Source organism: Vipera ursinii (genome assembly GCF_947247035.1).
Source record: "Vipera ursinii genome assembly, chromosome: 17".
NCBI lineage: Eukaryota > Metazoa > Chordata > Lepidosauria > Squamata > Viperidae > Vipera > Vipera ursinii.
In genome coordinates, this window is record NC_139530.1 from 8,306,575 (window position 1) to 8,321,750 (window position 15,176).

The window sequence follows — 15,176 nt, forward strand, 5'->3', positions numbered from 1 at the left end:
CATGGGCTATCTCCGCAAGGAAACATGAGATCTGCAAACGTTATGGTTTTTTGGTCTTCGGGGAGGATGGGGAACATGAATATGTTTTTGTTTTTCGAATTTGAGCTCTTTCTGCAATGGGCACTTTTCATGCTATAAGCACTTTTTCCTAACAAATGCAAGATATAACATTGGCTATCTCCGCAAGGAAACATCAGATCTGCACAACTCATGGTTTTTTGGTCTTCGGGGAGGCGGGGGAACATGAAAATGTGTTTGTTTTTCGAATTTGACCTCTATCTGAAATGGGCACTTTTCATGCTGTAAGCAGTTTTTCCTAACAAATGCAACATATAACATGGGCTATCTCCGCAAGGAAACATGAGATCTGCAAAAGTTATGTTTTTTTGTTCTTCGGGGAGGATGGGGAACATGAATATGTGTTTGTTTTTCGAATTTGACCTCTATCTGAAATGAGCACTTTTCATGCTCTAAGCAGTTTTTCCTAACAAATGCAAGATATAACATCGGCTGTCTCCGCAAGGAAACATCAGATCTGCTCAACCCATGGTTTTTTGGTCTTCGGGGAGGAGGGGGAACATGAATATGTGTTTCTTTTTCGAATTTGAGCTCTTTCTGCAATGGGCACTTTTCGTGCTATAAGCAGTTTTTCCTAACAAATGCAAGATATAACATGGGCTATCTCCGCAAGGAAACATGAGATCTGCAAACGTTATGGTTTTTTGGTCTTCGGGGAGGATGGGGAACATGAATATGTTTTTGTTTTTCGAATTTGAGCTCTTTCTGCAATGGGCACTTTTCATGCTATAAGCACTTTTTCCTAACAAATGCAAGATATAACATCGGCTATCTCCGCAAGGAAACATCAGATCTGCACAACTCATGATTTTTTGGTCTTCGGGGAGGATGGAGAACATGAATATGTGATTGTTTTTCGAATTTGAGCTCTTTCTGCAATGGGCACTTTTCATACTATAAGCAGTTTTTCCTAACAAATGCAAGATATAACATGGGCTATCTCCGCAAGGAAACATGAGATCTGCAAACTTTATGGTTTTTTGGTCTTCGGGGAGGATGGGGAACATGAATATGTTTTTGTTTTTCGAATTTGAGCTCTTTCTGCAATGGGCACTTTTCATGCTATAAGCACTTTTTCCTAACAAATGCAAGATATAACATTGGCTATCTCCGCAAGGAAACATCAGATCTGCACAACTCATGGTTTTTTGGTCTTCAGGGAGGCGGGGGAACATGAAAATGTGTTTGTTTTTCGAATTTGACCTCTATCTGAAATGGGCACTTTTCATGCTATAAGCAGTTTTTCCTAACAAATGCAAGATATAACATGGGCTATCTCCGCAAGGAAACATGAGATCTGCAAAAGTTATGTTTTTTTGTTCTTCGGGGAGGATGGGAACATGAATATGTGTTTGTTTTTCAAATTTGACCTCTATCTGAAATGAGCACTTTTCATGCTCTAAGCAGTTTTTCCTAACAAATGCAAGATATAACATTGGCTATCTCCGCAAGGAAACATCAGATCTGCACAACTCATGGTTTTTTGGTCTTCGAGGAGGATGGGGAACATGAATATGTGATTGTTTTTCGAATTTGAGCTCTTTCTGTAATGGGCACTTTTCATACTATAAGCAGTTTTTCCTAACAAATGCAAGATATAACATGGGCTATCTCCGCAAGGAAACATGAGATCTGCAAACGTTATGGTTGTTTGGTCTTCAGGGAGGATGGGGAACATGAATATGTTTTTGTTTTTCGAATTTGAGCTCTTTCTGCAATGGGCACTTTTCATGCTATAAGCACTTTTTCCTAACAAATGCAAGATATAACATTGGCTATCTCCGCCAGGAAACATCAGATCTGCACAACTCATGGTTTTTTGGTCTTTGGGGAGGCGGGGGAACATGAAAATGTGTTTGTTTTTCGAGTTTGACCTCTATCTGAAATGATCAGTTTTCATGCTATTAGCAGTTTTTCCTAACAAATGCAACATATAACATGGGCTATCTCCGCAAGGAAACATGAGATCTGCAAACGTTATGGTTTTTTGGTCTTCGGGGAGGATGGGGAACATGAATATGTTTTTGTTTTTCGAATTTGAGCTCTTTCTGCAATGGGCACTTTTCATGCTATAAGCACTTTTTCCTAACAAATGCAAGATATAACATTGGCTATCTCCGCAAGGAAACATCAGATCTGCACAACTCATGGTTTTTTGGTCTTCGGGGAGGTGGGGGAACATGAAAATGTGTTTGTTTTTCGAATTTGAGCTCTTTCTGCAATGGGCACTTTTCATACTATAAGCAGTTTTTCCTAACAAATGCAAGATATAACATGGGCTATCTCCGCAAGGAAACATGAGATCTGCAAACGTTATGGTTTTTTGTTCTTCGGGGAGGATGGGGAACATGAATATGTGTTTGTTTTTCGAATTTGACCTCTATCTGAAATGAGCACTTTTCATGCTCTAAGCAGTTTTTCCTAACAAATGCAAGATATAACATTGGCTATCTCCGCAAGGAAACATCAGATCTGCACAACTCATGGTTTTTTGGTCTTCGGGGAGGATGGGGAACATGAATATGTGATTGTTTTTCGAATTTGAGCTCTTTCTGCAATGGGCACTTTTCATACTATAAGCAGTTTTTCCTAACTAATGCAAGATATAACATGGGCTATCTCCGCAAGGAAACATGAGATCTGCAACAGTTATGGTTTTTTGTTGTTCGGGGAGGATGGGGAACATGAATATGTGTTTGTTTTTCGAATTTGACCTCTATCTGAAATGAGCACTTTTCATGCTCTAAGCAGTTTTTCCTAACAAATGCAAGATATAACATTGGCTATCTCCGCAAGGAAACATCAGATCTGCACAACTCATGGTTTTTTGGTCTTCGGGGAGGATGGGGAACATGAATATGTGATTGTTTTTCGAATTTGAGCTTTTTCTGCAATGGGCACTTTTCGTGCTATAAGCAGTTTTTCCTAACAAATGCAAGATATAACATGGGCTATCTCCGCAAGGAAACATGAGATCTGCAAAAGTTATGTTTTTTTGTTCTTCGGGGAGGATGGGGAACATGAATATGTGTTTGTTTTTCGAATTTGACCTCTATCTGAAATGAGCACTTTTCATGCTCTAAGCAGTTTTTCCTAACAAATGCAAGATATAACATTGGCTATCTCCGCAAGGAAACATGAGATCTGCAAACGTTATGGTTTTTTGGTCTTCGGGGAGGATGGGGAACATGAATATGTTTTTGTTTTTCGAATTTGAGCTCTTTCTGCAATGGGCACTTTTCATGCTATAAGCAGTTTTTCCTAACAAATGCAAGATATAACATTGGCTATCTCCGCAAGGAAACATCAGATCTGCACAACTCATGGTTTTTTGGTCTTCGGGGAGGTGGGGGAACATAAAAATGTGTTTGTTTTTCGAATTTGAGCTCTTTCTGCAATGGGCACTTTTTATGCTATAAGCAGTTTTTCCTAACAAATGCAAGATATAACATTGGCTATCTCCGCAAGGAAACATCAGATCTGCACAACTCATGGTTTTTTGGTCTTCGGGGAGGTGAGGGAACATGAAAATGTGTTTGTTTTTCGAATTTGACCTCTATCTGAAATGGGCACTTTTCATGCTATAAGCAGATTTTCCTTACAAATGCAAGATATAACATGGGCTATCTCCGCAAGGAAACATGAGATCTGCAAAAGTTATGTTTTTTTGCTCTTCGGGGAGGATGGGGAACATGAATATGTGTTTGTTTTTCGAATTTGACCTCTATCTGAAATGAGCACTTTTCATGCTCTAAGCAGTTTCTCCTAACAAATGCAAGATATAACATTGGCTATCTCCGCAAGGAAACATGAGATCTGCAAACGTTATGGTTTTTTGTTCTTCGGGGAGGATGGGGAACATGAATATGTGTTTGTTTTTCGAATTTGACCTCTATCTGAAATGAGCACTTTTCATGCTCTAAGCAGTTTTTCCTAACAAATGCAAGATATAACATCGGCTGTCTCCGCAAGGAAACATCAGATCTGCTCAACCCATGGTTTTTTGGTCTTCGGGGAGGAGGGGGAACATGAATATGTGTTTCTTTTTCGAATTTGAGCTCTTTCTGCAATGGGCACTTTTCGTGCTATAAGCAGTTTTTCCTAACAAATGCAAGATATAACATGGGCTATCTCCGCAAGGAAACATGAGATCTGCAAACGTTATGGTTTTTTGGTCTTCGGGGAGGATGGGGAACATGAATATGTTTTTGTTTTTCGAATTTGAGCTCTTTCTGCAATGGGCACTTTTCATGCTATAAGCACTTTTTCCTAACAAATGCAAGATATAACATCGGCTATCTCCGCAAGGAAACATCAGATCTGCACAACTCATGATTTTTTGGTCTTCGGGGAGGATGGAGAACATGAATATGTGATTGTTTTTCGAATTTGAGCTCTTTCTGCAATGGGCACTTTTCATACTATAAGCAGTTTTTCCTAACAAATGCAAGATATAACATGGGCTATCTCCGCAAGGAAACATGAGATCTGCAAACTTTATGGTTTTTTGGTCTTCGGGGAGGATGGGGAACATGAATATGTTTTTGTTTTTCGAATTTGAGCTCTTTCTGCAATGGGCACTTTTCATGCTATAAGCACTTTTTCCTAACAAATGCAAGATATAACATTGGCTATCTCCGCAAGGAAACATCAGATCTGCACAACTCATGGTTTTTTGGTCTTCAGGGAGGCGGGGGAACATGAAAATGTGTTTGTTTTTCGAATTTGACCTCTATCTGAAATGGGCACTTTTCATGCTATAAGCAGTTTTTCCTAACAAATGCAAGATATAACATGGGCTATCTCCGCAAGGAAACATGAGATCTGCAAAAGTTATGTTTTTTTGTTCTTCGGGGAGGATGGGAACATGAATATGTGTTTGTTTTTCAAATTTGACCTCTATCTGAAATGAGCACTTTTCATGCTCTAAGCAGTTTTTCCTAACAAATGCAAGATATAACATTGGCTATCTCCGCAAGGAAACATCAGATCTGCACAACTCATGGTTTTTTGGTCTTCGAGGAGGATGGGGAACATGAATATGTGATTGTTTTTCGAATTTGAGCTCTTTCTGTAATGGGCACTTTTCATACTATAAGCAGTTTTTCCTAACAAATGCAAGATATAACATGGGCTATCTCCGCAAGGAAACATGAGATCTGCAAACGTTATGGTTGTTTGGTCTTCAGGGAGGATGGGGAACATGAATATGTTTTTGTTTTTCGAATTTGAGCTCTTTCTGCAATGGGCACTTTTCATGCTATAAGCACTTTTTCCTAACAAATGCAAGATATAACATTGGCTATCTCCGCCAGGAAACATCAGATCTGCACAACTCATGGTTTTTTGGTCTTTGGGGAGGCGGGGGAACATGAAAATGTGTTTGTTTTTCGAGTTTGACCTCTATCTGAAATGATCAGTTTTCATGCTATTAGCAGTTTTTCCTAACAAATGCAACATATAACATGGGCTATCTCCGCAAGGAAACATGAGATCTGCAAACGTTATGGTTTTTTGGTCTTCGGGGAGGATGGGGAACATGAATATGTTTTTGTTTTTCGAATTTGAGCTCTTTCTGCAATGGGCACTTTTCATGCTATAAGCACTTTTTCCTAACAAATGCAAGATATAACATTGGCTATCTCCGCAAGGAAACATCAGATCTGCACAACTCATGGTTTTTTGGTCTTCGGGGAGGCGGGGGAACATGAAAATGTGTTTGTTTTTCGAATTTGAGCTCTTTCTGCAATGGGCACTTTTCATACTATAAGCAGTTTTTCCTAACAAATGCAAGATATAACATGGGCTATCTCCGCAAGGAAACATGAGATCTGCAAACGTTATGGTTTTTTGTTCTTCGGGGAGGATGGGGAACATGAATATGTGTTTGTTTTTCGAATTTGACCTCTATCTGAAATGAGCACTTTTCATGCTCTAAGCAGTTTTTCCTAACAAATGCAAGATATAACATTGGCTATCTCCGCAAGGAAACATCAGATCTGCACAACTCATGGTTTTTTGGTCTTCGGGGAGGATGGGGAACATGAATATGTGATTGTTTTTCGAATTTGAGCTCTTTCTGCAATGGGCACTTTTCATACTATAAGCAGTTTTTCCTAACTAATGCAAGATATAACATGGGCTATCTCCGCAAGGAAACATGAGATCTGCAACAGTTATGGTTTTTTGTTGTTCGGGGAGGATGGGGAACATGAATATGTGTTTGTTTTTCGAATTTGACCTCTATCTGAAATGAGCACTTTTCATGCTCTAAGCAGTTTTTCCTAACAAATGCAAGATATAACATTGGCTATCTCCGCAAGGAAACATCAGATCTGCACAACTCATGGTTTTTTGGTCTTCGGGGAGGATGGGGAACATGAATATGTGATTGTTTTTCGAATTTGAGCTTTTTCTGCAATGGGCACTTTTCGTGCTATAAGCAGTTTTTCCTAACAAATGCAAGATATAACATGGGCTATCTCCGCAAGGAAACATGAGATCTGCAAAAGTTATGTTTTTTTGTTCTTCGGGGAGGATGGGGAACATGAATATGTGTTTGTTTTTCGAATTTGACCTCTATCTGAAATGAGCACTTTTCATGCTCTAAGCAGTTTTTCCTAACAAATGCAAGATATAACATTGGCTATCTCCGCAAGGAAACATGAGATCTGCAAACGTTATGGTTTTTTGGTCTTCGGGGAGGATGGGGAACATGAATATGTTTTTGTTTTTCGAATTTGAGCTCTTTCTGCAATGGGCACTTTTCATGCTATAAGCAGTTTTTCCTAACAAATGCAAGATATAACATTGGCTATCTCCGCAAGGAAACATCAGATCTGCACAACTCATGGTTTTTTGGTCTTCGGGGAGGTGGGGGAACATAAAAATGTGTTTGTTTTTCGAATTTGAGCTCTTTCTGCAATGGGCACTTTTCATGCTATAAGCAGTTTTTCCTAACAAATGCAAGATATAACATTGGCTATCTCCGCAAGGAAACATCAGATCTGCACAACTCATGGTTTTTTGGTCTTCGGGGAGGTGAGGGAACATGAAAATGTGTTTGTTTTTCGAATTTGACCTCTATCTGAAATGGGCATTTTTCATGCTATAAGCAGATTTTCCTTACAAATGCAAGATATAACATGGGCTATCTCCGCAAGGAAACATGAGATCTGCAAAAGTTATGTTTTTTTGCTCTTCGGGGAGGATGGGGAACATGAATATGTGTTTGTTTTTCGAATTTGACCTCTATCTGAAATGAGCACTTTTCATGCTCTAAGCAGTTTTTCCTAACAAATGCAAGATATAACATTGGCTATCTCCGCAAGGAAACATGAGATCTGCAAACGTTATGGTTTTTTGGTCTTCGGGGAGGATGGGGAACATGAATATGTTTTTGTTTTTCGAATTTGAGCTCTTTCTGCAATGGGCACTTTTCATGCTATAAGCAGTTTTTCCTAACAAATGCAAGATATAACATTGGCTATCTCCGCATGGAAACATCAGATCTGCAGAACTCATGGTTTTTTGGTCTTCGGGGAGGATGGGGAACATGAATATGTGATTGTTTTTCGAATTTGAGCTCTTTCTGCAATGGGCACTTTTCGTGCTATAAGCAGTTTTTCCTAACAAATGCAAGATATAACATTGGCTATCTCCGCAAGGAAACATCAGATCTGCACAACTCATGGTTTTTTGGTCTTCGGGGAGGTGGGGGAACATGAAAATGTGTTTGTTTTTCGAATTTTTATCTCTTTCTGCAATGGGCACTTTTCATGCTATAAGCAGTTTTTCCTAACAAATGCAAGTTATAACATTGGCAATCTCCGCAAGGAAACATCAGATCTGCTGAACTCATGGTTTTTTGGTCTTCGGGGAGGAGGGGGAACATGAATATGTGTTTGTTTTTCGAATTTGAGCTCTTTCTGCAATGGGCACTTTTCATACTATAAGCAGTTTTTCCTAACAAATGCAAGATATAACATGGGCTATCTCCGCAAGGAAACATGAGATCTGCAAAAGTAATGTTTTTTTGTTCTTCGGGGAGGATGGGGAACATGAATATGTGTTTGTTTTTCGAATTTGACCTCTATCTGAAATGAGCACTTTTCATGCTCTAAGCAGTTTTTCCTAACAAATGCAAGATATAACATTGGCTATCTCCGCAAGGAAACATCAGATCTGCTCAACCCATGGTTTTTTGGTCTTCGGGGAGGAGGGGGAACATGAATATGTGTTTCTTTTTCGAATTTGAGCTCTTTCTGCAATGGGCACTTTTCATACTATAAGCAGTTTTTCCCAACAAATGCAAGATATAACATGGGCTATCTCCGCAAGGAAACATGAGATCTGCAAACGTTATGGTTTTTTGGTCTTCGGGGAGGATGGGGAACATGAATATGTTTTTGTTTTTCTAATTTGAGCTCTTTCTGCAATGGGCACTTTTCATGCTATAAGCACTTTTTCCTAACAAATGCAAGATATAACATTGGCTATCTCCGCAAGGAAACATCAGATCTGCACAACTCATAATTTTTTGGTCTTCGGGGAGGCGGGGGAACATGAAAATGTGTTTGTTTTTCGAATTTGACCTCTATCTGAAATGGGCACTTTTCATACTGTAAGCAGTTTTTCCTAACAAATGCAAGATATAACATGGGCTATCTCCGCAAGGAAACATGAGATCTGCAAAAGTTATGGTTTTTTGTTGTTCGGGGAGGATGGGGAACATGAATATGTGTTTGTTTTTCGAATTTGACCTCTATCTGAAATGAGCACTTTTCATACTCTAAGCAGTTTTTCCTAACAAATGCAAGATATAACATTGGCTATCTCCGCAAGGAAACATGAGATCTGCAAACGTTATGGTTTTTTGGTCTTCGGGGAGGATGGGGAACATGAATATGTTTTTGTTTTTCGAATTTGAGCTCTTTCTGCAATGGGCACTTTTCATGCTATAAGCAGTTTTTCCTAACAAATGCAAGATATAACATTGGCTATCTCCGCAAGGAAACATCAGATCTACAGAACTCATGGTTTTTTGGTCTTCGGGGAGGATGGGGAACATGAATATGTGATTGTTTTTCGAATTTGAGCTCTTTCTGCAATGGGCACTTTTCATGCTATAAGCAGTTTTTCCTAACAAATGCAAGATATAACATTGGCTATCTCCACAAGGAAACATCAGATCTGCACAACTCATGGTTTTTTGGTCTTCGGGGAGGTGGGGGAACATGAAAATGTGTTTGTTTTTCGAATTTGAGCTCTTTCTGCAATGGGCACTTTTCATGCTATAAGCAGTTTTTCCTCACAAATGCAAGATATAACATTGGCTATCTCCGCAAGGAAACATCAGATCTGCACAACTCATGGTTTTTTGGTCTTCGGGGAGGTGGGGGAACATGAAAATGTGTTTTTTTTTCGAATTTGACCTCTATCTGAAATGGGCACTTTTCATGCTATAAGCAGATTTTCCTTTCAAATGCAAGATATAACATGGGCTATCTCCACAAGGAAACATGAGATCTGCAAAAGTTATGGTTTTTTTGGTCTTCGGGGAGGATGGGGAACATGAAAATGTGTTTGTTTTTTCGAAATTGAGCTCTATCTGAAATGGGCACTTTTCATGCTATAAGCAGTTTTTCCTAACAAATGCAAGATATAGCATTGGGTATATCCGCAAGGAAACATCAGATCTGCACAACTCATGGTTTTTTGGTCTTCGGGGAGGCGGGGGAACATGAAAATGTGTTTGTTTTTCGAATTTGACCTCTATCTGAAATGGGCACTTTTCATGCTATAAGCAGTTTTTCCTAACAAAAGCAAGATATAACAAGGGCTATCTCCGCAAGGAAACATGAGATCTGCAAAAGTTATGGTTTTTTGGTCTTCGGGGAGGATGGGGAACATGAATATGTGTTTGTTTTTCGAATTTGACCTCTATCTGAAATGAGCACTTTTCATGCTCTAAGCAGTTTTTCCTAACAAATGCAAGATATAACATTGGCTATCTCCGCAAGGAAACATCAGATCTGCACAACTCATGATTTTTTGGTCTTCGGGGAGGATGGGGAACATGAATATGTGATTGTTTTTCGAATTTGAGCTCTTTCTGCAATGGGCACTTTTCATACTATAAGCAGTTTTTCCTAACAAATGCAAGATATAACATGGGCTATCTCCGCAAGGAAACATGAGATCTGCAAACGTTATGGTTTTTTGGTCTTCGGGGAGGATGGGGAACATGAATATGTTTTTGTTTTTCGAATTTGAGCTCTTTCTGCAATGGGCACTTTTCATGCTATAAGCACTTTTTCCTAACAAATGCAAGATATAACATTGGCTATCTCCGCAAGGAAACATCAGATCTGCACAACTCATGGTTTTTTGGTCTTCGGGGAGGCGGGGGAACATGAAAATGTGTTTGTTTTTCAAATTTGAGCTTTTTCTGCAATGGGCACTTTTCATACTATAAGCAGTTTTTCCTAACAAATGCAAGATATAACATGGGCTATCTCCGCAAGGAAACATGAGATCTGCAAACGTTATGGTTTTTTTGTTCTTCGGGGAGGATGGGGAACATGAATATGTGTTTGTTTTTCGAATTTGACCTCTATCTGAAATGAGCACTTTTCATGCTCTAAGCAGTTTTTCCTAACAAATGCAAGATATAACATTGGCTATCTCCGCAAGGAAACATCAGATCTGCACAACTCATGGTTTTTTGGTCTTCGGGGAGGATGGGGAACATGAATATGTGATTGTTTTTCGAATTTGAGCTCTTTCTGCAATGGGCACTTTTCATACTATAAGCAGTTTTTCCTAACAAATGCAAGATATAACATGGGCTATCTCCGCAAGGAAACATGAGATCTGCAAACGTTATGGTTTTTTGGTCTTCGGGGAGGATGGGGAACATGAATATGTTTTTGTTTTTCGAATTTGAGCTCTTTCTGCAATGGGCACTTTTCATGCTATAAGCACTTTTTCCTAACAAATGCAAGATATAACATTGGCTATCTCCGCAAGGAAACATCAGATCTGCACAACTCATGGTTTTTTGGTCTTCGGGGAGGTGGGGGAACATGAAAATGTGTTTGTTTTTCGAATTTGACCTCTATCTGAAATGATCACTTTTCATGCTATAAGCAGTTTTTCCTAACAAATGCAAGATATAACATGGGCTATCTCCGCAAGGAAACATGAGATCTGCAACAGTTATGGTTTTTTGTTGTTCGGGGAGGATGGGGAACATGAATATGTGTTTGTTTTTCGAATTTGACCTCTATCTGAAATGAGCACTTTTCATGCTCTAAGCAGTTTTTCCTAACAAATGCAAGATATAACATTGGCTATCTCCGCAAGGAAACATCAGATCTGCACAACTCATGGTTTTTTGGTCTTCGGGGAGGATGGGGAACATGAATATGTGATTGTTTTTCGAATTTGAGCTTTTTCTGCAATGGGCACTTTTCGTGCTATAAGCAGTTTTTCCTAACAAATGCAAGATATAACATGGGCTATCTCCGCAAGGAAACATGAGATCTGCAAAAGTTATGTTTTTTTGTTCTTCGGGGAGGATGGGGAACATGAATATGTGTTTGTTTTTCGAATTTGACCTCTATCTGAAATGAGCACTTTTCATGCTCTAAGCAGTTTTTCCTAACAAATGCAAGATATAACATTGGCTATCTCCGCAAGGAAACATGAGATCTGCAAACGTTATGGTTTTTTGGTCTTCGGGGAGGATGGGGAACATGAATATGTGATTGTTTTTCGAATTTGAGCTCTTTCTGCAATGGGCACTTTTCATGCTATAAGCAGTTTTTCCTAACAAATGCAAGATATAACATTGGCTATCTCCGCAAGGAAACATCAGATCTGCACAACTCATGGTTTTTTGGTCTTCGGGGAGGTGGGGGAACATGAAAATGTGTTTGTTTTTCGAATTTGAGCTCTTTCTGCAATGGGCACTTTTCATGCTATAAGCAGTTTTTCCTAACAAATGCAAGATATAACATTGGCTATCTCCGCAAGGAAACATCAGATCTGCACAACTCATGGTTTTTTGGTCTTCGGGGAGGTGGGGGAACATGAAAATGTGTTTGTTTTTCGAATTTGACCTCTATCTGAAATGGGCACTTTTCATGCTATAAGCAGATTTTCCTTACAAATGCAAGATATAACATGGGCTATCTCCGCAAGGAAACATGAGATCTGCAAAAGTTATGTTTTTTTGTTCTTCGGGGAGGATGGGGAACATGAATATGTGTTTGTTTTTCGAATTTGACCTCTATCTGAAATGAGCACTTTTCATGCTCTAAGCAGTTTTTCCTAACAAATGCAAGATATAACATTGGCTATCTCCGCAAGGAAACATGAGATCTGCAAACGTTATGGTTTTTTGGTCTTCGGGGAGGATGGGGAACATGAATATGTTTTTGTTTTTCGAATTTGAGCTCTTTCTGCAATGGGCACTTTTCATGCTATAAGCAGTTTTTCCTAACAAATGCAAGATATAACATTGGCTATCTCCGCAAAGAAACATCAGATCTGCAGAACTCATGGTTTTTTGGTCTTCGGGGAGGATGGGGAACATGAATATGTGATTGTTTTTCGAATTTGAGCTCTTTCTGCAATGGGCACTTTTCATGCTATAAGCAGTTTTTCCTAACAAATGCAAGATATAACATTGGCTATCTCCGCAAGGAAACATCAGATCTGCACAACTCATGGTTTTTTGGTCTTCGGGGAGGTGGGGGAACATGAAAATGTGTTTGTTTTTCGAATTTGACCTCTATCTGAAATGATCACTTTTCATGCTATAAGCAGTTTTTCCTAACAAATGCAAGATATAACATGGGCTATCTCCGCAAGGAAACATGAGATCTGCAACAGTTATGGTTTTTTGTTGTTCGGGGAGGATGGGGAACATGAATATGTGTTTGTTTTTCGAATTTGACCTCTATCTGAAATGAGCACTTTTCATGCTCTAAGCAGTTTTTCCTAACAAATGCAAGATATAACATTGGCTATCTCCGCAAGGAAACATCAGATCTGCACAACTCATGGTTTTTTGGTCTTCGGGGAGGATGGGGAACATGAATATGTGATTGTTTTTCGAATTTGAGCTTTTTCTGCAATGGGCACTTTTCGTGCTATAAGCAGTTTTTCCTAACAAATGCAAGATATAACATGGGCTATCTCCGCAAGGAAACATGAGATCTGCAAAAGTTATGTTTTTTTGTTCTTCGGGGAGGATGGGGAACATGAATATGTGTTTGTTTTTCGAATTTGACCTCTATCTGAAATGAGCACTTTTCATGCTCTAAGCAGTTTTTCCTAACAAATGCAAGATATAACATTGGCTATCTCCGCAAGGAAACATGAGATCTGCAAACGTTATGGTTTTTTGGTCTTCGGGGAGGATGGGGAACATGAATATGTGATTGTTTTTCGAATTTGAGCTCTTTCTGCAATGGGCACTTTTCATGCTATAAGCAGTTTTTCCTAACAAATGCAAGATATAACATTGGCTATCTCCGCAAGGAAACATCAGATCTGCACAACTCATGGTTTTTTGGTCTTCGGGGAGGTGGGGGAACATGAAAATGTGTTTGTTTTTCGAATTTGAGCTCTTTCTGCAATGGGCACTTTTCATGCTATAAGCAGTTTTTCCTAACAAATGCAAGATATAACATTGGCTATCTCCGCAAGGAAACATCAGATCTGCACAACTCATGGTTTTTTGGTCTTCGGGGAGGTGGGGGAACATGAAAATGTGTTTGTTTTTCGAATTTGACCTCTATCTGAAATGGGCACTTTTCATGCTATAAGCAGATTTTCCTTACAAATGCAAGATATAACATGGGCTATCTCCGCAAGGAAACATGAGATCTGCACAACTCATGGTTTTTTGGTCTTCGGGGAGGATGGGGAACATGAATATGTGATTGTTTTTCGAATTTGAGCTTTTTCTGCAATGGGCACTTTTCGTGCTATAAGCAGTTTTTCCTAACAAATGCAAGATATAACATGGGCTATCTCCGCAAGGAAACATGAGATCTGCAAAAGTTATGTTTTTTTGTTCTTCGGGGAGGATGGGGAACATGAATATGTGTTTGTTTTTCGAATTTGACCTCTATCTGAAATGAGCACTTTTCATGCTCTAAGCAGTTTTTCCTAACAAATGCAAGATATAACATTGGCTATCTCCGCAAGGAAACATGAGATCTGCAAACGTTATGGTTTTTTGGTCTTCGGGGAGGATGGGGAACATGAATATGTGATTGTTTTTCGAATTTGAGCTCTTTCTGCAATGGGCACTTTTCATGCTATAAGCAGTTTTTCCTAACAAATGCAAGATATAACATTGGCTATCTCCGCAAGGAAACATCAGATCTGCACAACTCATGGTTTTTTGGTCTTCGGGGAGGTGGGGGAACATGAAAATGTGTTTGTTTTTCGAATTTGAGCTCTTTCTGCAATGGGCACTTTTCATGCTATAAGCAGTTTTTCCTAACAAATGCAAGATATAACATTGGCTATCTCCGCAAGGAAACATCAGATCTGCACAACTCATGGTTTTTTGGTCTTCGGGGAGGTGGGGGAACATGAAAATGTGTTTGTTTTTCGAATTTGACCTCTATCTGAAATGGGCACTTTTCATGCTATAAGCAGATTTTCCTTACAAATGCAAGATATAACATGGGCTATCTCCGCAAGGAAACATGAGATCTGCAAAAGTTATGTTTTTTTGTTCTTCGGGGAGGATGGGGAACATGAATATGTGTTTGTTTTTCGAATTTGACCTCTATCTGAAATGAGCACTTTTCATGCTCTAAGCAGTTTTTCCTAACAAATGCAAGATATAACATTGGCTATCTCCGCAAGGAAACATGAGATCTGCAAACGTTATGGTTTTTTGGTCTTCGGGGAGGATGGGGAACATGAATATGTTTTTGTTTTTCGAATTTGAGCTCTTTCTGCAATGGGCACTTTTCATGCTATAAGCAGTTTTTCCTAACAAATGCAAGATATAACATTGGCTATCTCTGCAAGGAAACATCAGATCTGCAGAACTCATGGTTTTTTGG